We start from the raw sequence: 24,876 nt of genomic DNA on the forward strand, positions 1-24,876 counted from the left end.
AAGATCAGAAGCTTCTCAGTCAAGTATGCCCAGCACCTCGCACTAGATAAGGCCAAGACGAAGTAGCAGCTAGAGCTGAAACTATCCCGGGCTACGGGGAAGGGTGATCGGGTTACTCAGGAACTAGCTAAGCAGGCCCTTCTACGTGAGACTTGCGAGCGTTACGAAGACCAAGTAGTCAAAACTAGGCTTAGAAAGATAGGCAACGAAGCAGTCAATTCTGATGCAGACATGCGCCGTGAGGTTTTTAGGCGTGGCTCGGACAAATACATTGCGAAAGTCAGACATCCGGATGGACGCACCCTTGAATCGACTCGGGAGATTTGCGAGGGTTTTGAGAACATTTCGAGGAACATTTTACGCAGCAGCCCGATATTCCGATCCTTGAGTTTAGCGACTATTTGGCTGACTCTCCCCGCCTCGTGGCGGCTAGAGCGGCTAGTTGCGAGGGCCGGGGGACGGCGCAGGAGGTCTTTATTGCGTTGAAGCAGGTCAGCTGTGATAGATCGCCAGGACTTGATGGTCTGCCATACGAACTGTACTTGAGGTTGTCGCCCATGTTTCTGCCTCTTCTGACGGATGTGTTCAACCATTGGTTTGCTCAGGGATCCATCCCAGGGCAGGTAACCAAGGGAGTGATCACATTGCTGAAGAAAGGTGATGGGCATGGAGGGGAAGAGTTAAACGACTACAGGCCCATAACACGGAGTTGAAGATTTTAGCCAAGATCATGTCGAATCGGCGGCAGGTTGTTATCGACGAGTTGGTTGAACTGGAACAGAACTACACTGTGAAGGGGAAATCGATTCAGAACAACTTGCACCTGATCCGCATGATCCTAGAGAGGGGAATAGATGACGACATGGAAGCCGCGCAGATAAACTTAGATCAGTCCAAAGGGTTCGATAGGGTCGACCATCGTTTCCTGGCAGTTGTCTTGGAGGCAGCCGGTTTTAAACCAGACTTCTGCAAGTGTTATCTCCGTGATGTATCGACAGCCCACAGCTGTCGCGCAAGTCAACGGAAAGCACTCGAAGCCCTTTGTTATCTCTCGGTCGGTTCATCAGGGTTGTCCACTGTCGCCTCTGCTTTATGTCCTGGCCTTGGAGCCTCTTCTCCGCAAGCTGAGACGTGCACGGAATGGCTCTGCCTGGCGGCTCAGCTGCCAAGGTATTCGCATTTGCCGATGATGTCACGGTCTTCGTGTCAAGTTTTAGAGACATCGAGATCGTGTCGGAGGCACTTACACAATATGAAAGAATCACGGGGGCCAAGATAAATCGCAGTAAGTATGTCGGATTGCGGTTGGGCGCCTGGAGTGGTAACGCAAACCTCCCAGCGCCCTTTAGCTGAACGGATGGCCCGGTTCGTATCCTTGGCGTGTGGTTCAGACCAGGTCTCTAGCTTGATAAAAATTGGTCGGAGGTACGGTCAAAGGTGGAGGCTGCGATCAACGCGTGGCTTCCTAAGAAACTTTCCTTAAAGGTTTTCCATCTCATCCTTTACCGACTGTCCGTACTACCCCTGCCTGCAAAACACCTAAAAGCTCTTGTCTAACTCTTGTCCTCCCTCCTTTGGGACAGAGGAATGCACTGGGTTAGTAGACAGGTCTGCTTCCAACATCCGTGTGAGGGAGTTTTGGGAATGACAGACTTGAAGTTGCATCGAGACGCCGAGAAGCTGGCCTTCCTGAACCGCCACCTTCAAGAAGACCAACCATGGCACCCTGCGATTACTGCCACCTTCCCCGACCGCATTCTCGACCCCGCTATCGAGAGTCGTCGCAGGCAGTGGGGAGACTCAGCCTTCCTGAAAGAGTGCCGAGCCGTGCTAAAACGTCTACCAAGATCCAGCGACCTTGTGACTTCTACCCGTTCAGAACTCCACAGGGATCTAGTATGTTTGGGTTGGCAGCAGAATGAGATCCGCTCAACGTGGAGTTGGGCACCACGTTCGAGTCATCTGAACAATTTGGAGTTCTCTCCACTCTGGCGATTGGCCCGACATTCACTTCCACTTAACAACATACAATGCAGTTCTGGGGTTTTGGAGTCGCCTGCTTGTTGCGGGACAATGGCAGTAGAAACGACTGATAACGCTTTCTTTGATTGTCGTGAACTCCGCCAGTACTGGTCGTATGTCAGCGAGGTGACGGCTCGCATCGATCCCGAGCATCCTCGCCCAATTACCGTATCCAATGTCGTTGACAACGTGAGGCCGCCGTGGGACCCGGAAAGAAAAATGGTCTACATTACGATCCTGGCCGTGGCGAGAATGGTGATTCGGACGTCGCGTCTGCAGGGTGGCCGGAGGGTGTTGCCTTTTTCTGATCAGGATCTGATCACTTTCTTTAAACACCAACTACGGGTGAAGATCAGATGTGATATAAGAAGTCTGCATCGTGCGGCATTTGACAGAAGATGGATATATGTAGCAAGTCTGTGTGTACGAAAAGGAGCCAAGTTTGAATACGTGTTCCCCGCCTAGGTGTGGAACGCGCAGTTCCATCAAGCATAATCCATTTTCAGCCTCTTAGCTAGCCGAGTAAATGCTTCATCCATATCCAAGTAGGAAGCCTCCAAGATCCCCATCCCCTCCTATCTGCAATTTTTTCACTCTAAATTTCACCCATATTGGAGAGAAAAAAAATCAATCACTAACTCCCCATCCCTCACCCAGAAAATTTTCTTTTCTCCATTTCGTCCGATCTATAGAGCATCCCTATTTAGAGACCGGCCTGCAGGAGCTCAGGTTCCTTTACAAACCAAGTGAAGCAGACGGTCTATTAACTAGACGAGGTTGGGAGGGTCCTACTGAACACTTTTCCCCCGCCCTCGACACAAATGAATTATCGTATCATCATTGTTATTTTTTTGTTTTTACACGGAAATAAAAAATGTTTTAAACAATTGGGTGCTAAGTAGGACGTCCCAAAGTACGAAAGGGCGAATGCAGTATTATGCTGAAAGAAGATTCTAGCTAAGAGAAACTTTTGTTTAGTTCTAGAGTGACAAGGATAACCAACGACCCCCGTCCCCCCCCCCTTTTGAGCTGGCCTTGTGCCTAAGTTTTTTGTTCATGTTCTTTTTTTTTGCCTGAATAAAATTTAATATCTCAAAATGTAGTATCTTTCCGGCAGGTACTGCAAGCAAAGACCATATGTGGGGGCAACCCCACATATAAGACTTTGGTCATTGTTGGGGCAACCCTTCATACTAATTGTCACTATCCAGCTCCCCTACTCCCCGGGGAGCTGGTCCCCATTTCTCCTTCACTCCTCACATTAAAACTCGGCCTTATGTCTAATTTGCTCGGTGGGGGAGCAAATAAATATCAACCCCACATATAAGACTTTGGTCAATGTAGGGGCAACCCTTTATACCAATTGTCAAAATCCTGCTCCCCTACTCCCCGGGAGTTGATCCCCATTTCCCCTTCACTCCTCACATTAAAAATGGCCTTGTGCCTAATTTGCTCGGTGGGGGTAGCAAATAAATACAGGTTTTCTTGGCCTTTGGGCCAAGATCAAAGTGTAGTATTGTTTCGGCAGATACTGCAAACAAAGACCATATGTGGGGGCAACCTGTCATATAAGACCTTGGTCAATGTAGGGGCAACCATTCATACCAATTGTCACTATCCAGCTTCCCTACTCCCCGGAGAGCTGGTCCTCATTTCCCCTTCACTCCTCACATTAAAAATCGGTCTTGTGCCTAATTTGCGCGGTGGGGGAGCAAATAAATACCAACCCCACATATAAGACCTTGGTCAATGTAGGGGAACCCCTTCATACCAATAGTCACTTTCCAGCACCCCTACTCCCCGGGGAGTTGATCTCCATTTCTCCTTCACTCCTCACATTCAAAATCGGCCTTGTGCCTAATTTTCTCGATGGGGGAGCAAATAAGTACCCTTTTCTTGGTCTTTTGGCCAAGATCAAAGTGTTGTATCTGTTCTTACTACATGCTGTACTTATGTTTGTAACTTTGTGATATAAAGTAAGGGATCACTTTTCTATATTTATTTAATGTAAAATGGTCACCAACTTTACAACCAGTCAGTCTCAAATCCATTCAAGTTATTCTCCAGATCATTCAAGTTGTTTTTGAAGGATTCCAGTTATCTTTTAAGCATTCAAGTCATTCTTAAGGTCATTCAATTCATCTTTAAGTTCATTAAAGTCATTCTAAGTCATTTACTGTTTATTTATTTAAGTCATTTCAGCCGATTTTTCGGTCATTTTAGTTTATCTTTAAGAATTTTATGTCAATCCTACATTCACACATTCATTCATTACATGAGAGCACGCGACTAATGGCTATCGGCCTTGTTCAAGGAGACATTCAAATTATTTAATCTTCATGAAGTGGCTCGCATATCTATGACTGAGTATATTAAGAAATCTGTTTTTATATATTTAAATAGAAACAGTTGGTTTTTAATACCAATGTCAAATCCGGAAAAAAAACTAAATTTTATAAGTATATATGCATTATAACTATATATATATTTTTATATTGTTACCCACATGAGTATGCGTTCCATCCTTGTAAAATAATTAGTGTGCCGCTGGTCACATGGTTCGAAATTTAGGCACGAACCAATGATAGATTGAAATCACGTGGTTGCATGACTTCCGCTAATAGTGGGGAAACAATCTTTCAATTGGTGATACTAGCACCAAAATTGAAATTTGTCAGTTTTGCTTCTGCAGCCATCTTGAAAACTGGCAGCCATCTTAAATTTTCTGATGGTTATCGTTCTTTTCTTAAGAATGTATGTTCTGAACATCATTTGTGCAAATTTTGGTGCTTGTATCACGAAGTGAAAAATTCTTATGGAATATTGAGTTATAGCTAGAGCCGATATTTGCCCATTAAACTACCCCATTAAAATACTACCATAGTACAAGTATTTTTACTTTTTACCAATTAAATCATCATCATCATCATCATCAACATCATCATCATCATCACCACCACCACCACCAACACCACCATCATCATCATCGTCGTCGTCGTCGTCGTCCTCGTTTTCTATCGTCAACGATCATCATCATCATCGTCACCGTTATAAAATTCTTTCAAGAAAACAGACTCTACATTCTATATAATATAGGACAACGGGAATCATGATAAAGATTCTCTGCGGCATTTGACACTTCCCCCAAACCTTTGATTACTTTTTTCCTCGTCTAAGGCACGTTATTCTCGTTATTGTAAGTTGTAAACCGTTCCTGGAATGGAAAAGGAGATAATGATTAGTTAGAAGCAACTTTAACCCGGCCAACACACCGTGACCTTGCTGGTATAAACGACAATATAAATATAAGTCTGGACGCAGCGAAGCGATGGAGACAGTAAATACAAATTGATGACGTGCAGTTTTTTTACTTTTTTTTTTTTTTTTTGCTTTTTCTGGGGTCATTTGTTATGTTACCGCCATTTTATGCTTTTTTCTAAAATGTCTTCTTCTTTTGCTTATATCTTTCCTATGTGTCTCAGTATTCTTTCGTATTTGCTATTAAAAACATAGCGCGTCAGTTTGTTTAGTCCGACGGTCTACAAATGATGAAGACAATTTCGATTATTTGAATAAAGATATGGATAAGAGGTTTCTCCAAGAACAAGAGTGATTTGACTCGTTCTTGTTTTGCGATGTGTATGTATGTGTGGTTTTATGGAATAACAATAAAGTAGGGATGATAGACAATAGTGGCAGTTTTGTTTGGTTGTCTGGTTGTTTTTTTTATATCAACCCTTAAATTTTGAAGATGGAGAAAGATACAGTCGGCGAGGTAAGAACAGACAGAAAGAAAATCAGGTCATTTCCTAATCTATCTATCGATCTTCTACACTCCTATAAATCCGTTTTTCTTTGTGTATATTGATATTCTTATTAAAAACCCTATCCTCTATTTATTTTTTAAAAATACACTTTTCTTATATATGGGTTGTGGAATTGCATTCACTAGCAAAGGATCTAGCTAATTTGCATATTCTTTTAAGCATTCATTTTAATTAATTCCCTATTAGTTTTTTTTCGGTTTTCATGGAATGCTCATCTTTAGTTAACTATTATGTGTAATTATATTCATGCAGATATTCTACATGAGTTATACTTGCATAATATGTGGGTAAAACGTTTATAGTAAACACAAAATTGTTTCCATATATATTTATGTATACGTATATATTTTGGTTTAACAAATTTTGCCTACCAAACTCCTCCCAGAGTTTTTGGTCTACAGACATGAAACTTCATATATAAGGTATTTGAAGCCATGCAAAATTTTATATTTGGGTTTTAGCCCGGAAAAATCGGTGCAAAATGTGAAAATTAAAAAAATGAAATTTGCCAGGTTAAGGTCGAATGCTGGCATTACGAATGCATAAAATAGTTGTTATTGGTTAATGTTTTAATTTTTAACCTTGCAGTAAACATGTTTTTATAGCCCAGTCATTGACAGCAGGGACAGAATAAATAGTTAGCTGAACAGTTTGGTTTCGTTTCTCGGTGGTGGCGCATGGGTCTTTTTTTTTAAATACTTTTTTAAATCATTACTATATATTGCATTCAATCTATCTATCTATCAATCTATCTATATATCTATAAACGGGAAACTGTATTTCTGTCTTTTCTCTATGGTAGTTAAGGAAGACTATTATACAGAAAGGCATTACTTTACATATTCACACTTTTTAATATATACATACTGCACATAACCTTATAAACAGTACATAGGGCCCGAGCAAAGCCGGGCGGAACTGCTAATATATCTATAAAAGTGAACGTGTCTGTGTGTATGTCTGTGTGTGTCTGTGTACATTTTCCAACGCAATAACTCTGTCAATTGTCAGTCTACATACTTTAAATTTGATATACAGGGTACTGAGATTTGGGAAAATCTTTGTAATCCGTTTTCGGCAAGGAATTTGGCTGTCAAGGTGTTAAAGTTCTATGATTTGACATTTAGAACTCTACCAAACTCCTCCGACAATTTCAGGGCTAGATATCTGCTCCTTGGATATGGATCTAACGTAATAACATGATTTGAGCACAAAACAATCATTGTTAAGGGGTCATAATAGGGGTCAAATTTTTAAAAAAATTGACCGCTTTTTTTTTTTTTGCTCAACATACAACTCAAAACACCCTGGCAATGCCGGGCTTGTATATTTGTATATCTATAAAAGTGAAGGTGTCTGTGTGTGTGTGTGTGTGTGTGTGTGTGTATCTGGGTGTGTGTCTGCATACATTTTCCAACGCAATAACTTTGTCAATTTTCAGTCTACGGACTCTAAATTTGATATACAGGGTACTGAGATTTGGATAAAGCTTTGTGATCCGTTTCCGGCCAGAAATTTTGCTGCTAAGGAGTCAAAGTACAACGAGAACTCTACCAAACTTTTTCGACAATTTTCGGTCTAAATACTTGAAATTTTAGACATAGATTCCTTTGACATAGATCTTACTTAATAATGTGATTTGAACCTAAAACAATAAATGTTAAGGGACCATAATAGGTGTCAAATTTAAAAAAATTAACCGGTTTTTTTTGTTTTTTTTTTTTGCTCAACATTCACCTCCAAACACTTGGGCAACGCCGGGCTGAAATGCTAGTATACATATAAAAGTGAACGTGTCTGTGTGTGTGTCTGTATGTCTTCCTGTGTGTCTGTGTACATTTTCCAACGCAATAACTCTGTCAATTTCCAGTCTATAGACTCGAAATTTGATATAAAGGGTCCTGATATTCGGGAAAATCTTTGTAATCCGTTTTTGGTCTGAAATTTTGATATTAAAGGGTCAAAGTTCAAGGATTTGACCTTTGAGAACATTAACAAACTCCTTCCCACAATTTTGGGTGTAAACACATGAAATTGTAGACATGAATCTAATTAATAACGTGATTTGACATGAATCTAATTAATAACGTGATTTGAGCCCAAACCAATAAATGTTAAGGGGTCATAAAAGGGGTCAAAGTTAAAAAATTGACCTTTTTTTTTTTTTTTTTTTTTTTTTTGCTTTTTTTGCTCCAAACACCCGGGCAACGCAGGGCTGAAATGCTAATGAAGAGAGAAAGAAAAAATTAGGAAATTTTAAAGTCGAAACAAAATGAGGAAATTAAGAAAAGAGATGAAAAAGGGAAGAGAGATAAAGTAAGAAAGTCTGTAGACGACAGGTTTGGCTAATGTACGTGAGAGATTTTTTTTTATTCCCCGCATTTTTTTTTTTAATTATTACATTTTCACACCAAACAAGGCACGTCGCCACTTTGATGTATTGGGCTAATATCAGGGATCTAAGTTGCAGGAATACTATATAGGGAATTTAGCAGCAAAATGTCTATTCACATTACACTTGACTTTCTGCAAGTCAGTACAGTTGAGGAAGCAGGAAACCGGAAGTAAATTCCAAAGTCCTGCAGTTCTGAGGAAGAAGCTATTAGAGTAAAAGGCTTTCTTACATCAAGGGATCTCAATTGTGTAGGGGTGGGACTTTGCTGCTTGTCGGTTTTCTCGGGGGTATTTGCATCGAGGGGGTATAAGAGCTTGTCATGATCAGGACATACCGCAAATAACATTATTATGATGACTGAACTAATGCTTTAATGGTCTGATAAATTTATATCTCTGTTTTAGATATTGACGGTGTAAGATTCTAAGAAATCAATCCCTGCCATGGACGTCGATCATCAGCAGAAATGAGTCATTGAATTTCTTGTAAAACTTTGACCATTTGAATATCACCACTCCCGTCTTCGTAGCTCTTCAACTTTTTAAGTTAAAAGAAAATAGAAGACTTTACTTTTGGAACTACGCCAACTATTTACTACAAACTACATTATCGCCCACAGACTTGGAACTTTATATGTATAGTATTTGGACTTGCAGAACGAATACGCTTTGATTTTTGACCGGTAAAAATAGTTGCTACGTGGTCAAAATTGAACAAAAAAAATTGGACTTGTCAGGCGGAAGTCGACAAAACGTGCATTTTCTACACATGCGCAGATATACTTTTATATGTTAATGTCGGTTTCATATCCATTAGTTGTTAGCTCAGATATTAACGAATAAGATTGGGGCGCTAAATGATTTAGTTTCTGTACTAGCTGATGGCACGATATTTAAAAAAACTTTTGAACTCACTACTATATATAAAATCGATAGAGAAATCTGCACGAATTTTAAATATTATATTTAGGTTTATTTTACGCCCGGGCAACATCAGGCGGTCTATTATTATATAAATAAAAATAAATAGAAAAAGAAGGAAATACATGAAATATATTTTTGAAATTAGAAAATAAAGAAAGATAAAAATTAAACATCGAGTGATGGAAATGCTATTTCCAAGATTAGCTTGAATTACCAACAAATAAACTGGTAGTTTTAAAACGTAGACGTAACAGTTCGACGAGCGGAAGCCATTAAAGAGATGTTGAATCTAAAAAAAATCTCAGGCAACAATAAAAAATAGAAGCAAAACAAATAAAAAAAAAAGTACGTAAAATACCAAGGATTAATTTAAAAGTAAACAAACATTTGTCGGCAGTAAGTAAGAGCTTTGTTGGTACGAAATTACATACAACCAAGAAGGAAATATGAGATGAAAAAAACATACACATCCACAGACGAGAGACAGTGCATCGATTGGTTGAGAATTAAAGTCTATGGAAGGATGGAAGAGACACATTATTAGTCGAAGCAAGATTATATATGAACGTAATTGTAGCTTAAGTCGATCTTCATAAACGTCTTTAAATTGATGTGTTCGCGTAGATCATAGGGTTCTTTCAAACAAAAGAAAACATTTTCAAAACAGTGCAGTATATTATCAACCCATATTTATTATTATATATTTATATATATATATATATATATATATATATATATATATATATATATATATATAAGAATGTACCCACACACATACACAAAATAACAGACACACATATATTTACTGGTTATATGCAGCATATATATATATATATATATATAAATATTTATCTATCTATCTATCTATATATATATATATATATATATATATATACATTCTGAAAGAAGTATAACAACTTGAACGATATTATGAGCGATATACAACATGGAATATAGTTTATATAAAATGATATTCACATAAATATTAGAGCGATAAAACCTCAATTTATTGGTACATAATTACATATATATATATATATATATATATGTGTGTGTGTGTGTGTGTGTGTGTGTGTGTGTGTGTGTGTGTGTGTGTGTGTGTACATTAAAATTTAAAGTTTATAATCAATCATTTCGTCATATATATATATATATATATATATATATATATATATATATATATATATATATGTATATTTGAATTTAGTCGGATTTTCCGTGCTAGACATGTATAGAAATAACTCTGCTAAATCTATGTTTAATTCTAACTAGCGATTCTATTCTTTTTATTCCTGCCGTACGCTTTTTACTTTTAACACGAAGAAGTGTCATTCACCTTAGTTTATTTACAAAATTAATTATTCCGGCAAGTAAGATTATTACAATGGAGACAATGTTAGATAATTACTTAATAAGCTCAAAATCTAAAGGGCGGAATCCGTACTCAAAGTGAAAAAAAACAATAATATCTTTGTAGCCTTCCAACTGTTTTAACTCTTTGTGAACTACACATAATGATAAAGAATGAAAAGTCTTGCCGAATCGTAGACTTTGCTGTCCCAGCTTACAACGGGTGAATATCAAATAAAAAAAAACGGAGCAAATACACAGAGTTTACCAGAGAGCTGAAAAGAGATATGGATGATGAAGAGGGCCCAAATACTACCAATAATAGTAAGAGCACTAGGAACAATCCCGAAAAAAGAATGGGAGAAATTTGAATCAGAGTAATGACTGGAAAGATACAACGAAAATCAAAACAACTGAAATATTAAGGAAACCTCTTGAATGCGAAGACAAACACACGTGAGCCACATGCGCGGGCTAGACAAACTGCTGCTGAGGCAAAGCATGAAGCACTACACGGAACCAAGACGTTGAAGTGGCATACTGATAAGTCCTCTAAATCTACAATCCCCATTACAACATCACCGTCCTCCCCAAAAGAGTAAATCCGAGAAGAGCACTTACCAGACCCCCGCTGGACAAGTTTTGAGAGAACTGGGATCTTGGGGAGGCTTATTGTCACTAAAATTTCAGTGAAGACCAATGGCCGCTTCCAGTGAAAAACCAATGGTAAGTGGTTGTTGCTATAAGGCAAAGTCATTTACAAATGTTATCGAAATAAGTGGAGACTAGTGGAAACCTGGGGAAATTTGTTGTCACTCAGCTTACAGGGAACACCACAGGTTGTTATCAAGGAGAAATCTTTGAATACCTGTGTGAAAGCTCCTTATGAGCCAATGACAACAGCAACAATAATAACAATAATAATAATTATGATAACAACAACAATAATAATAATAATAATAACAACAACAACAATAATAATAATAATAATAACAACAATAATAATAATAACAATAAAAATAATAATAATAACAATAATAACAATAACAATAATAATAATGATAATCATAATAATAATAACAATAATAATAATAACAATAATAATCATAATAATAACAATAATAACAATAATAATAATAACAATAACAATAATAATAATAACAATAATAATAATAATAATAATGATAATCATAATAATAACAATAATAATAATTACAATAATAATAATAACAATAATAATAATAACAATAATAATCATAATAATAATAATAATAATAACAATAATAATAATAACAATAATAATAGGAATAATAATAACAATAATAATAATAACAATAATAATAATAACAATAATAATAATAATAATAACAATAATAATAATAATAACAATAAAAATAATAATAATAATAACAATAATAATAATAATAATAATAATAATAATAATAATAATAATAATAATAATAATAATAATAATATCTATATACTACTCTGCATGTTCCTTTCGTTGGTTACGCTTTAAAAAAGGCCCAACACAAATCTTTAAAAAGGACAAATTAGCGAACGTTGCCTATAAAAGGTGAATTAACCAGAAAGTAATATTAAGCTACATAGTTCACTACAAAAATAACATCACATGCCAATAGACCATCGTTAATTTATTGCTCAGTCTAGCATCTTTTGGTAGACAATGCTCTTTTCGCGCTCTTTCTTTCGAATGTTCCCTTGTTTTATATAACGTTTCCCTGACTTCATTTTTTTTTCGGTAAAATCAGCTGCATGACGAAATTACTACGAGGTTTTACTCACAGCGTTACAAAAATGGTCATATATAATTGTAATGGAATTCGACAACGAGGCTACTTCAAAGGACGCACATTTTTAGATTTTTGTTAAAGGGTGAGTGTTTGAACATTTTATAAACAACGTTCGCTAATTTGTCCTTTTTTAAAGCAGTTTCCTATCTTGGCTGTATTGAGCTTATTTATTTGGTTTGGATTATTATATAAATATTAATATTCATTTTAAATTTACAGAAACTTTCGGCCTGTAAACTTTATTTTTAACTTGTTAATTTACATCATCATCATCATCATCATCATCATCAGTCAGTCAGTCCGTCAATCTTAATGATTCCTAGTTGGGGTCTCAGTGCTTTATCCCTTGGTGTTGGCGTAGTCTCACTCCATCGCCACAGGGCTTTCCAGCTTAGCTCCAAACTTGCTTGTGCAGTTTAGGGGCAGCATCTGTTGCGCATCAAATAGACACCCTCTGAACCTCCAATGCTCATGTCCAGTGGAGCGAATTTGCAACGACTGGCAACAGAGGAGGCCGCAGCTTTTGGCCAAAAGTAATCTCAGTGAGGTAAACAGTCGCCCTATCGTGTCCGCTACTACGCCTTTTCCTTCTGGATGAGTTTCCATGGCCTTTTAAGGAAAACTGCAAGCTAGCAGTAGGATTTGAAGTCAGTTTCCATCTCTTAGTATTTTGCTGTGATAAAGCCCACAAGACAGTCGTGTTTGATTTTGGGGATGGTTCCCCTAGTCTTCGCCCAACCAAGGGCACCCACAAGACAGTGGGGTAGGACTTGGTAGTGTGCCAGGGCATGTCCACACATGCGTGGGTCATAACGCACTACCTCTGGGGTCCCCTATTACTCCGAGATCTCCTACGAGTTTAGCTTGGGGCCGCAAGGCACCCAGTTACCGTGTGTGACCAAGGTAGAGGCACTGTAGGAGTCTGAATGATGGATAGGCTATGTACTGGCAGGAAAGACTTATGCATAGCTGCTCCCTTTTCACCACGAGGTTAGCCAGCGGTGTTAGCTGGAAGCGAGAAGGCATGCGAGCATGAACTTAACACTAACTGCAGGGGAGTGTAATGCGTTTGTGCGTTTGAAGTTATATATATATCGTAACACATTAATGTATCATATATATATATATATATATATATATATATATATATATATATATATATATATATATATATATATATATATATATGATACATTAATGTGTTACGATACATAGATATACCTATATATCTTTAAAAGTGAAAGTTTGTGTGAGTGTGAGGACAATTCTCAACCTATATTCTCAATGAGTTTTTTAATCTACACACTTGAAATTTGGTACATAGGCAATTCAAACGCGGGAAATCAAATGTAATCGGACAAAAGGGTCAAAATCGGTTTACATCCGGACAAAACGGTCAGAATTGAAAAATTGATACTGGGGTGGGGGTTATCGGATATTTATCTGTTTTTGCAACTGTCACATGACAGTTTCCTCATGTTAAGTATAAGTTAGTTTGAAAAAACTTTTTTTAAAGAACATGGCTTGGCTCACTTTAGGTTTTTGTTTCGATTTTTTTTGTACTTATAAGAAGTGTACTGTTTAGAAAAAAATACATCATACTCGCAGGCACATGTGTCAGTTTCTTTTCGTTTGTTTTTTTTTTACTTCATTTTTTAAAGGTAATTTAACTTTACGTTTAATACCGGACAGCGCCGGGTATATCTGCTAGTAGATACATAGATAAGTATCTAGAGAGATAGATAGATGTTATCCAAGCGGAGTGGATAAAGAGGTAAATAGGCACATGTCTGCAAAGATAGTTAGGTTAGATAGTCGTTAATCAAAATATTTCTAAAAAGACGTCGACTGCATGGTGCAGACATTTCCAATAAGCACAACATCAAAATCTGATTATCGTGTCTGCCTCCATGGCTGGCACCATTTCTTTTTTTTTTTTTTCTGTTCCCACGAGTTCTCCTCGTTTATACTTTTCATTTCACTTTCTGCTTTGCAATTATTCAGCTGTTGCCTAACCGAACTTTTTTTTTGGGGGGGGGGACTTTTTGTTTTTCAACCCTTTTTTTTTTCTTTTACAAACTTATTGTCCTTCGTCCTATTCATTCCATGGTTTCTTTTTTTCAATTTCCTATCCGATTTTTTCGGTTTCCTCGTCATTATCTTCTCATTTTGGAGCCATTTGTTCCTTCCGTTCTTTCAGCCTCGTTTTAATATGGACTGTTTTTCTTTTCTTTTTGTTCAAGTCCTACATTTTATTACTAACTAGCCGACCTGTCCCGGCGCTACCCCAGATTAATTTCATTTTTTTTTTTTTATTTGTTAAATATTTTTAACTAGGTATTTTGCAATTTTCATTTTCCGCCCAAGTCATTTTTAAATAGCATTTTAAAGAGTATACTTAATTCTAACAATATAAGTTGGCTATAGGCATAGGATCCAAGGAGAGATATCGAAATTCGCATCTCAAAAGCATGCACAGCATCGGATAAGCTGCGGTCAGTATGTGACTTTAAACATAACTGAGAAACTGAGAAGCCAGTTCTTCAGAGCAGTGGTAGCGTCTGTCCTTGTTTACGATGCTATAACCGGGACTCACTAAAAGATTGGAAAGAAAATTAGACCACCCATGTGCTACGAATAGCGTTAAATATATTTTGGCATGATCATCCCCTGAAGCAGCTTTATCGCAACCTAGCTACCATATCTACTACAATACGGTCACTGCTCGAGGAGCAAGAAGAGATGGTGAGAAATGTATCATTGTGTACTCCACGGCACGGGCGCAGGAGCATAGGAGGATCTTAACCCACGTCCATCCAGCAAATTGCACATGATCCCTGACTGTGATCCTGAAGATCTGGGGCAGCGGATGGAAGACAGGAAAGTCTGGAGAGAGAGTCACATTTATCCGGGAAAGGAGCTCGGCCAGATAGTATAGATGGATTACTTTAGCAATCAAACCAAATTTTAATAAAATAGAAGTAATGTTATCAAGCGAATAATGTTTTAATGTCTGTTTCCAAAATTATTGCATATGGTAAGTATCAAAATTATTCTATCATTTTAAACACTTTCATAAAAAAGGAAAGGGCAACGAAATATGCATACAAGAAGGGAGCGAGTTAAAAATCAATGTTTGTCTCTGTTTTAGCAAAAATTTATAAATTTTATAATAAAAGAAGCTTTTTTTATTTTATAATTTTTATTTTATAATTTTTATTTTATATTATTTATTTTATAATTTTTATTTTATAAATTTATTTTATATTTTTTATTTTATAATTTTCATTTTATAAGGACATTTTATAATTTTTATTTTATAATTTTTATTTCATAATTTTATTTTATAAGGACATTTTATAATTTTTATTTTATAATTTTTATTTTATAAGGACATTTTAAATAACATTTTGAAAATTTTCCGGTCGAGGTAATCTCCGACCTTCTCCAGGTGTATAGTGTCGGACTCGGGAATGTTTCTGTCGAACTCTGGAAGTTAGATCAAATTTCAAACAGAACCCTTTATTTTCTTCACGGGGGTAGCATGCTCTTGTTCCGTCAGCCATGACTGGATAGAGCTCCACTTATTTGCAATTGTATTTTTCTCACCAACACTGAGAATTGAACCTTGAACCTTCAAGCGGATTTCACTTTTATGATTGTTTTTTCTAAGTACTCTAACAACCGCGTCACGGGTTTAGTACGAATTGTCGAAATTCCGTCTAAATTCTTGAGTTCGACAGTAACATTCCCAAGTTCGACAAGATACACGCGACATCGACCGAAATGTTGTGAAGATGAGAATTGTAGTCCGAAAATTCCAAGTAATACGAATAAGAAATCCTCATCTAAAAAATTCAAAAGCAAAAAATTTAAAAAATTAGATTTAAGTATTCCAGTATCGTTTGGTCACGACATAAAAACAAAGAACGTCAAAACTATTACCGATATTCTTAAATTAATAACGTTGGATTTATATTTATAAAACTACTAACAGGTAGCAAGGTTTTGCTCGGTCGTAAAATATGCATAAATATTATATTTCAATTCTGTTGCCACATCTGGGCCGTAGTTGCTCGCCGGCACATATCTTGCCTTGATAGAGGTCAAAGCTTGCTTCGAAATCTAGAATATGATGCCCTTTTTCTATTTTCTGCAAACTTTTTTTTACCTAGAAAAGAGACGTTGCAACCCTGTCCCGACTCTATCGTTATTTTTTTTTTTTTACAAGGGTACGTCTGAGCTCCAATTTATGGTCGCTTATTGGTAAACTTTCACAAAAAAAAACATACTCGACTACCTACAATCACACTCGAGAATTTCCCCCAGTCGCTAATTGTGCTGAAATCTAAACGCAGCTTCATTTAACAAAGCTTCTTTCCAGTAACTGCTCCTTGTGGAGCACTGTTCGACCGGCCTGCTTCCCGGCCAGCTACCAGTTTAATGTAAACAAGTTCTTGTAGAGCCGTTCCCTTAAATAATCCAAATTCTACCCAATATACACTATTCACGATTACTACACTACCAGCTTATATTAATTAATCCTCACCCTCAAGTGACTTTCGGGTCTTTATTAGTGGTTTTTCTTTTGAAAAATTAAGGTTAACCTTTATATAGTCGCTCACATATTAATGACTGGTTATAATAAGAAGTCCATTTTAATAATATTAAAATAGATAACGTAGGCTGTCAACATCAAGGTCAGCGCAAAAATAATCTCAACTTTATAGGTATATAGATATATTGAATATAAAGAGATTCTAAAACCGTTTTTATGTTTTAGATTATATCAATGGAAGAATACTTATCATAATAAAATCTTTCTTAGATAAGAGACAAATCCAGGTTGCCATCGATGGTCGTACATCTAAACAATATAGTACAAATGCGGGACTTATTAAGGGATCTATCTTTGGACCTCAATTATTCCTAATATTCATAAATGACCTCCGTGACAAAATTATCTGTGAGATGGGCATATATGCTGAGTACACCACGCTCTATAACAGACACGAGAGGAAAACAAGTGAACACATATCTAAAGAAATGGCAGAAACACTAGAGGACGACCTCCAATCTGAAATGGAATTAGGACAAAAAATGGATGGTCACATTTAATGCTGCCAAGACTAAAGTTTTTTCCTTCAATAACTATAAGAAAGCTTCGTTACCACCAATAGCAATGGCCAAAGACTCTTTATCTGAAAGTACATCTTTTAAACTCATCGGCCTAACGTTCACAGGAAACATGAGTTCGAATAATGACATTGAGAGCATTGCCAGGACCGCTGCGAAAAAGGTTGGTTTTCTCTACCGTGCTAGAAAGCTACTAACGCTAGAAAGTATCCTGCACCTCTATAAGGCCACCATCCGCCCATGTATGGAGAATTGTTGTCATATTTGGGTTGGTGCATCTACTACTTGTCTCCCACTCCTAGGAAAGATTAAAAAGAGATTCGCCAACCAAATAGGTCCCGAACTATCATCTAAGCTTCAGCCTCTGCCCCATCGACGAAATGTAGCATCTCTCTGCTTGTTCTACAAGTACTTTAACGGTGAATGCTCCGACGAACTACAAGCACTTGTACCCCCTCGACGTAAATAACCCCGACAAACTCGACAAGCAGCAAAATCCCACCCCTTCACAGTTGAGATCCCTAGATGTAAGAGAGCCTTCTACTCCAGTAGTTTCTTCCCAGAACTGCTAGACTTTGGAATTCCTTTCCGGGTTCCTGCATCCCAAACTGTACTGACATGCAGAAGTTTAAGTGTGCTGTGAACCGAAATTTTGCTGCCCAACTCCCTACATAGTACCCCTGTAGCTTATGTCCCTGATATTAGCCCCCTACACCAAAGTGGCTATGTGCCTTGTCTGGGGTGAAAATGTTATAAAAAAATTGCATTGTAATTTAAACAAGTATTTAAAAGCGTTGGTTCTTTAGTACGAATAAGCTGCGTGGGGAAAAATCTTTTTGTTTGGTTTAGCATCGCAAACAAAAGTGATAAAAATTATAGTTAAACTAACTATGTATTTTATAACATTTGTTTTAATACGTTTTAAATGGTTACTACACTACCATCTTACATTTATTAACCTTCACTCTCATGTGACATTCGGGTCTTTATTAGTGGTTACTTCCTTGTAAAAGTTAAAGTTACCATTTATGTAGTCGCTCGCATCTCCACGACTTGGTATATTAAGAAGTTAGTTTTAATTATTTTAAAATAGATAACGTAGGTTTTTAATACCAATGTAAGAACGAAAATACCCTAAAATTTATAGGTATATAGACACATATAATATAAATAGATATCAAATCCTATTCTTTATATTTATAATTATAATCGTAATTTGAACAAGCATTAAAAAAACGTTGGTTCTTTAGTACGAATAGGGCGCGTTGGGGAAAAATCGTTTTCTTTAGTTTAGCATCGCAAACAAAACTGATAGAAAGTATAGTTAAACTAACTATATATTTCATAACATTAGTTTAAATGCGTTTTAAATAGCATTTAACAAGTTAAATTGAATTATATTTCACTGTCTGTTAAATTATAATTTAAGTGAACATTTTCTGGACATTGAAGGTTCAGTTCTAAATACGAGTGGTCTTAAAGATACAATTACGAAGTCCTTAAGGCTTCTCTCCAGTTATAGTTTAGAGAAAGAAAGCCGGCTGCCTTTGTAGATTAAATAAATGGTTCCGTTTGAAATTCCGAGCAGATTTAAAAGTATTGAATATTGACCGATTATACGAATCTAAAAGTTTTGAGAGCCAAAATATGTTTCAGAATAATGAAAATATTTAGAATACATATTTATTTACATTAGTTTAGGAAAGTTAATTTTAAAAGATTATCGTACCAATTTAATTGACAATTTAGAATAATAATGACATGTAAAAACATCAGGTGATTATCTTAGTGACGTATACTATTGACGTGATTTAGAAGAGGGTGGTGGTATTTTTAAATACGTTGAAATTAGTTTAAGATGGCAATTAGTCGGAGTCCGCAGAGTGAGAGATACGGTTCACATGTCGTTGTGGCTCCAGGCAGAGCATGTCAGAAATGACGATAGTCAGAACATAAACAGAATTTTGATTAACGTGCAACTTTCCAAAAGGGCAAACATACACTGAAAAAAAAATGTTGCCGAAGATAAAACCCGACGTTCTGTCGTTATTGTGGAAACTTTTTAATGCCGACTTCCGTCAACACAAGACCCAGACTTGACCAGATATGTTTCTTGATTTGCCAGATATTAAAACCCCAAACAAATGTTAATCGTTATTTATGTTGTAACGGAATTTATGTATATTATTGCCCCATCATAAGCTGTACTTACACGTACATACAAAAACGCTATGAATATAAGATAGACAATTACACTTATATACACACGTATCTACACTCGCTATATATAACTTTACACAAGTTCCGTGATATGTTAACTTTACAAAATAGAATACAACGGTAATAGTACTGATTGTCACGAGAAATGGTCATTTCCTGATTAAATTCTCAAATAATTTCGCCAGGGATTACGAAACTAATCTAAAGGTGAATATATTTGCTTCTCATAAAGATAAAATAAAAACCTTAAGCGCCATTTTCATTGCATTTCGGTCGATGTATCTCCCGACCTTCTTGAAGCGTAGTAGTTGAAGTACTGGGCAAAATCAATTGTAAAAATGATATTCTCCTAAAGGTTAACAGTACAATTCATAGGGTGGGTGACCGGGAAATACAATTGTGAATCACTTAGGATCTTTATCCAACCAAGGCTGACGGAACGCGAAGAAAATAAATTCCCCAGTTCGACAAAAATATTCCTGATTTTGGCAAGATATATCTAAAGAAGGCAGGAGGTTACATTGACAGAAACGTTATTAAAATAACAATCAAGATAAAAAGAGTACCCGTGTAAATAACCAATCCTCATCTCAAATAGTCAAAAATATGATAAAAAAAAGTATGTAATTTTTAGCGGGAAAATGCTGAAGAGTTCTTTTTCTTATGTATTTAATTACTAATTAACTCGTGGTTTTAATTATGAGTTTAAATTTTATATTTTTAACTTCAAATTAAAGCCACGTGTGAATTAGTTTAAACGGTTTTTAATTAAATTTTTGAATAATATGCTTTTAATATTAAATTCTTGTTTTTCTTTTAAGTTCACTTCGACATGAATCGTATTCCTTATCTTCCACTTTTTAATGCAGTTTTTGATAAAACGTCTTTATTCATTTTTGACGATCTGACTCTTTAACAGATCTTACTTTCTTGTACTGTAGTCATGACGTCATTTTTCAGTGGCCAGGCCTATATAGGATGGTCGTGACAGAATTGAGACTTCAGTTCGATAAAATACGTCCAGATTGAAAGTTATATCGACCGAAACGTTGTGAAAATGAGACCCAAGATGAGAATAGTAGTCCATAGGATCCAAATAATACGAATTATCAATGCTCATCGGCACAATTCGGAAATATGAGTTGTATTCAATAAGTTTCCAGATAATTTTCTTATAGACACTGTTATTGATGGTACATGCATGGAACTCTGGCCCCTTCGAAGTAATCTCCTCCAGCTGTAATGCACTTGTTGTACCGTTCCAACAAGTTTTGTAAGCCCCCATGAATGTCCTCTTGTATGAGCATCAAAACCGCTTTAACCTTCTCAATTGTCTCATAATGAATTTTTGCTTAACCTAAAATCACGGGGAACAAGATCTGGACTATAGGGAAAGTCAGGAACTATTTTGATGGCCATCTTGGTCCAATAGTCTGTGACATAGATGGAGTTGTGGACTGGTACATTGTCCAAGTAAAAATACCACTGACCCGATTTGAAAAGTGCCGATCTTCCGGCGGAGACTATTAGTGTACTCCCTTAGGAGCTAAACAGAGTATTTCTTGACTGTCTGTCCACTGAGAACTCAGTGCATTTAGATAATGTCTGTGCTCTCAAAAAAGTGATCATCATAAGTTTCTAAGTAGATTTGTTCTGGCTGGCATTCTTGGCATGCTTCAACAATGGGAACTTCGGTGATCTGGCGGAAACCGGCGTGTCAACATTATATATATATATATATATATATATATATATATATATATAGAGAGAGAGAGAGAGAGAGAGAGAGAGAGAGAGGGAGAGAGAGAGAAAGAAAGAGAGAGAGCACTATCTTTGTGTCTGTGAGTTCGTTCTCCATGCATTCGAAAACTGCTATGTCGATTTTTTTATGAAATTTCACACGTTTTTAAAATTCTATGTCGATTTTTACGAAATTTCACAGATTTTTTATGAAATTTCACACATTTCACACATTTTTATGAAATTTCACACATTGCTTAGCAGTGTTCTTAGATAAGTGTCGTGGTCTCTTGGCTTTCATCATGTGTCACAAGAACATGAGGAACTTCGGAATCTGAATTGATCAGCTTGACCATCTCCCATCTGTCATTACAGCATCTTTCTTTTCGGATCGTTTCTGAACATCATTGCGGCAAAATTCGCACAAATCTTCCACATTTTCAGTTCCTCGCAAATAATTGTGCGTGCAGTTCCCACAAATGCCATTGTTTTTTTGTTTCTATAGACACACGACTGTCTTTATCCATGAAATTCTTTATTTGGCTACTCAGCTTTGGTATTCTGACTTCCATATTTATCCTTCAACTCTTTTATTATATCCTACTTATTGTGCTCTTTCTGTCCTGTTTTTTGTTATGATCTTATCAAATGAAAAATACTTGCTCTAAGAAAGGACTATATAAAATTTGGTTTCATCAGAATCAATAAAATTCTATGAAACTCTAGCAAGAAAAACATGTTTGCATATATGTAATCAATTAGGTTCGTATAAATAAATGCACTATATATATATATATATATATATATATATATATGATAAATTCCACAGCCAAACAACGTCGCAACCCACAAGAGCCATGACAGTCAAAGAACCGGAAGTCCAAGACTCGAGTTTCGCCCTCATTTGGGCTCATCAGTTAGACACATCCGAACTCAGGATTCGAAACCCGAGCCTCTTGCATGCAAGGCAAGCACTCTACCAACCGAGCAAACACACACAAGAATTTCCATAACCAACACAGATCAAGTAAACCGCGCAGAAATCCGACTGTGAAATGAACCTACATCGTCTCAACAAGATATATATATATATATATATATATATATATATATATATATATATATATATATATATATATATATATATATATATATATATATATATCATCCAGTGCAGCCGTAGCCGAGATGGAACTTAGGAACTTACTATACGAGTTTGTAGTGTAATTCGAATCTTATCGGTAGCTGAATACTTGATGCTTCGCCAGGGCTATCAATGGTATTTTTATCGTGACGCAATCACTAGATGGGTTGTCTACCCTCGAGAGAAGAATAGACCGCGCCAGTTTCTCAACCTGGCATTTAATCTCGCGGTACATATAGCGCCTCGCTATCCCAAATGGGCATCCATCTGCTACTGGCCAGGCTCAACGTTGCTTAACTTCGGTGATCTGGCGAAAACCGGCGTCTCAACATGATACATATATATATATATATATATATATATATAGAGAGAGAGAGAGAGAGAGAGAGAGAGAGAGAGAGAAAGAAAGAGAAAGAGAGAGAACTATCTTTGTGCCTGTGAGTTCGTTCGCCATGCATTCGAAAACTGCTCTGTCGATTTTTATGAAATTTCACACATTTTTAAAATGCTATGTTGATTTTTATGAAATTTCACACATTTGTATGAAATTTCACACATTTTTGAAATTCTATGTCGATTTTTATGAAATTTCACACATTTTAAAAATGCAATGTCGATTTTTATGAAATTTCACACATTTTTAAAATGCTATGTCGATTTTTATAAAATTTCACACATTTTTATAAAATTTCACACATTTTTATGAAATTTCACACATTTTTAAAATGCAATGTCGATTTTTATGAAATTTCACAAATTTTTAAAATGCTATGTCGATTTTTATGAAATTTCACACATTTTTAAAATGCTATGTCGATTTTTATGAAATTTCACACATTTTTATGAAATTTCACACATTTTTATGAAATTTCACACATTTTTAAAATGCTATGTCGATTTTTATGAAATTTCACACATTTTTATTAAATGTCACTCATTTCACACATTTTTATGAAATTTCACACATTTCACACATTTTATGAACTTTCACACATTGCCTAGCAGTGTTCTTAGAAAAGTTTTGTGTCGAAATGGCTTAGGAAAGTATCAAAAGTCGATAATCGAAATAATCAGATGAAAAAAGGGAACAGTCGATTTTGACCTAATCAACATCTTACACAGCCTAACACCACACGTTCATTTGAGAAATTTTATTATCACACAACCCGAATGGCCGAGCATATGAAATCAAGTGTAGGTTCTTTGATATGACAGGCGAGCATTTGGAATGTATATTTCTGTTTAAAGCACAATTTCACAAATATATTTGACTTTTTAATTTTAAACTAAAATTCAATCCAGTATTACCGCACAAGCAGTAATGTCAGGCATATAAAATCTACAATAGGTTCTTTGATATAGCAAGAGTGCGTTCGAAACAATTCACTCTGTTTAGAACAAACTTGAAGCATGATACTTGACTTTTGTATTTTAAACTTTAATGTGAGTCATAATATATGAAATATAATTTTTAAAAATCAACAGTAAGTTCTCTACAGTGCAATCTAGACTACAATGCACTGTGGATTTTGTCACTGCGAGAGGCATGTGAATCTCCATTTATATCAATTGCAATTGGTCTCAAATTAGTGCAGGCAATCAATCGATTCGATTAAAGAAGGGGCGATATCACCGATTTCGATGACAATAAAAATATGGCAGTGTGACACATGCGTTAATCATATTGCAATTCCGAGCAACGTTGGATTATCCTGCTAATATATATATATATATATATATATATATATATATATATATATATATATATATACGTGTGTGTGCATAGTGAGTGCGTATATGTGTGCGTTTGTGTGTGTGTGTGTGTGTGTTTGTGTGCCTGTATTTGTGGGTGTGTCGTTGTGGAGATTTTGATGTGTGTGGCGAACATATTTCACACATATGACACAAAAAACGGCTTGCTCCTATAATCTCAGCTGCTGCTAAAGAAAATGATGGTGTTTATCTCTAAACATCATCAAAAATATTTGCAAATAATATCACTTTACTCTGCTTGTACTAAATGTACCGGCAGTATCTTATCTATCTATATCCGTATATATAAGAATTTATATATATATATATATATATATATATATATATATATATATATATATATATATATATATTAGTGATGGGACGATTCCAATATTTTCCCGATTCTGATATAATTACGATTCCGATTCCGATTCTTTATAAATCTCTAAATATTTACTGTAAAATTGTTATTCTGTCGCGATTACTGTAAAAACATATTAAAAGTGCATATATTTTCTCACAACGTAAAACATAAAACGCTTGTGAGGAG

General features: G+C 35.9%; 1 pseudogene; it reads left to right on the plus strand.

Annotated features, from left to right (window-relative positions):
* Window positions 1–3,909: 3,909 nt before the first annotated feature.
* On the plus strand, window positions 3,910–4,047 carry LOC145264044 (U2 spliceosomal RNA; annotated as a pseudogene).
* Window positions 4,048–24,876: the final 20,829 nt, after the last annotated feature.

This window comes from Euprymna scolopes, chromosome 39 (genome assembly GCF_053919585.1).
Source record: "Euprymna scolopes isolate OS-2025 chromosome 39, ASM5391958v1, whole genome shotgun sequence".
Lineage (NCBI taxonomy): Eukaryota > Metazoa > Mollusca > Cephalopoda > Sepiida > Sepiolidae > Euprymna > Euprymna scolopes.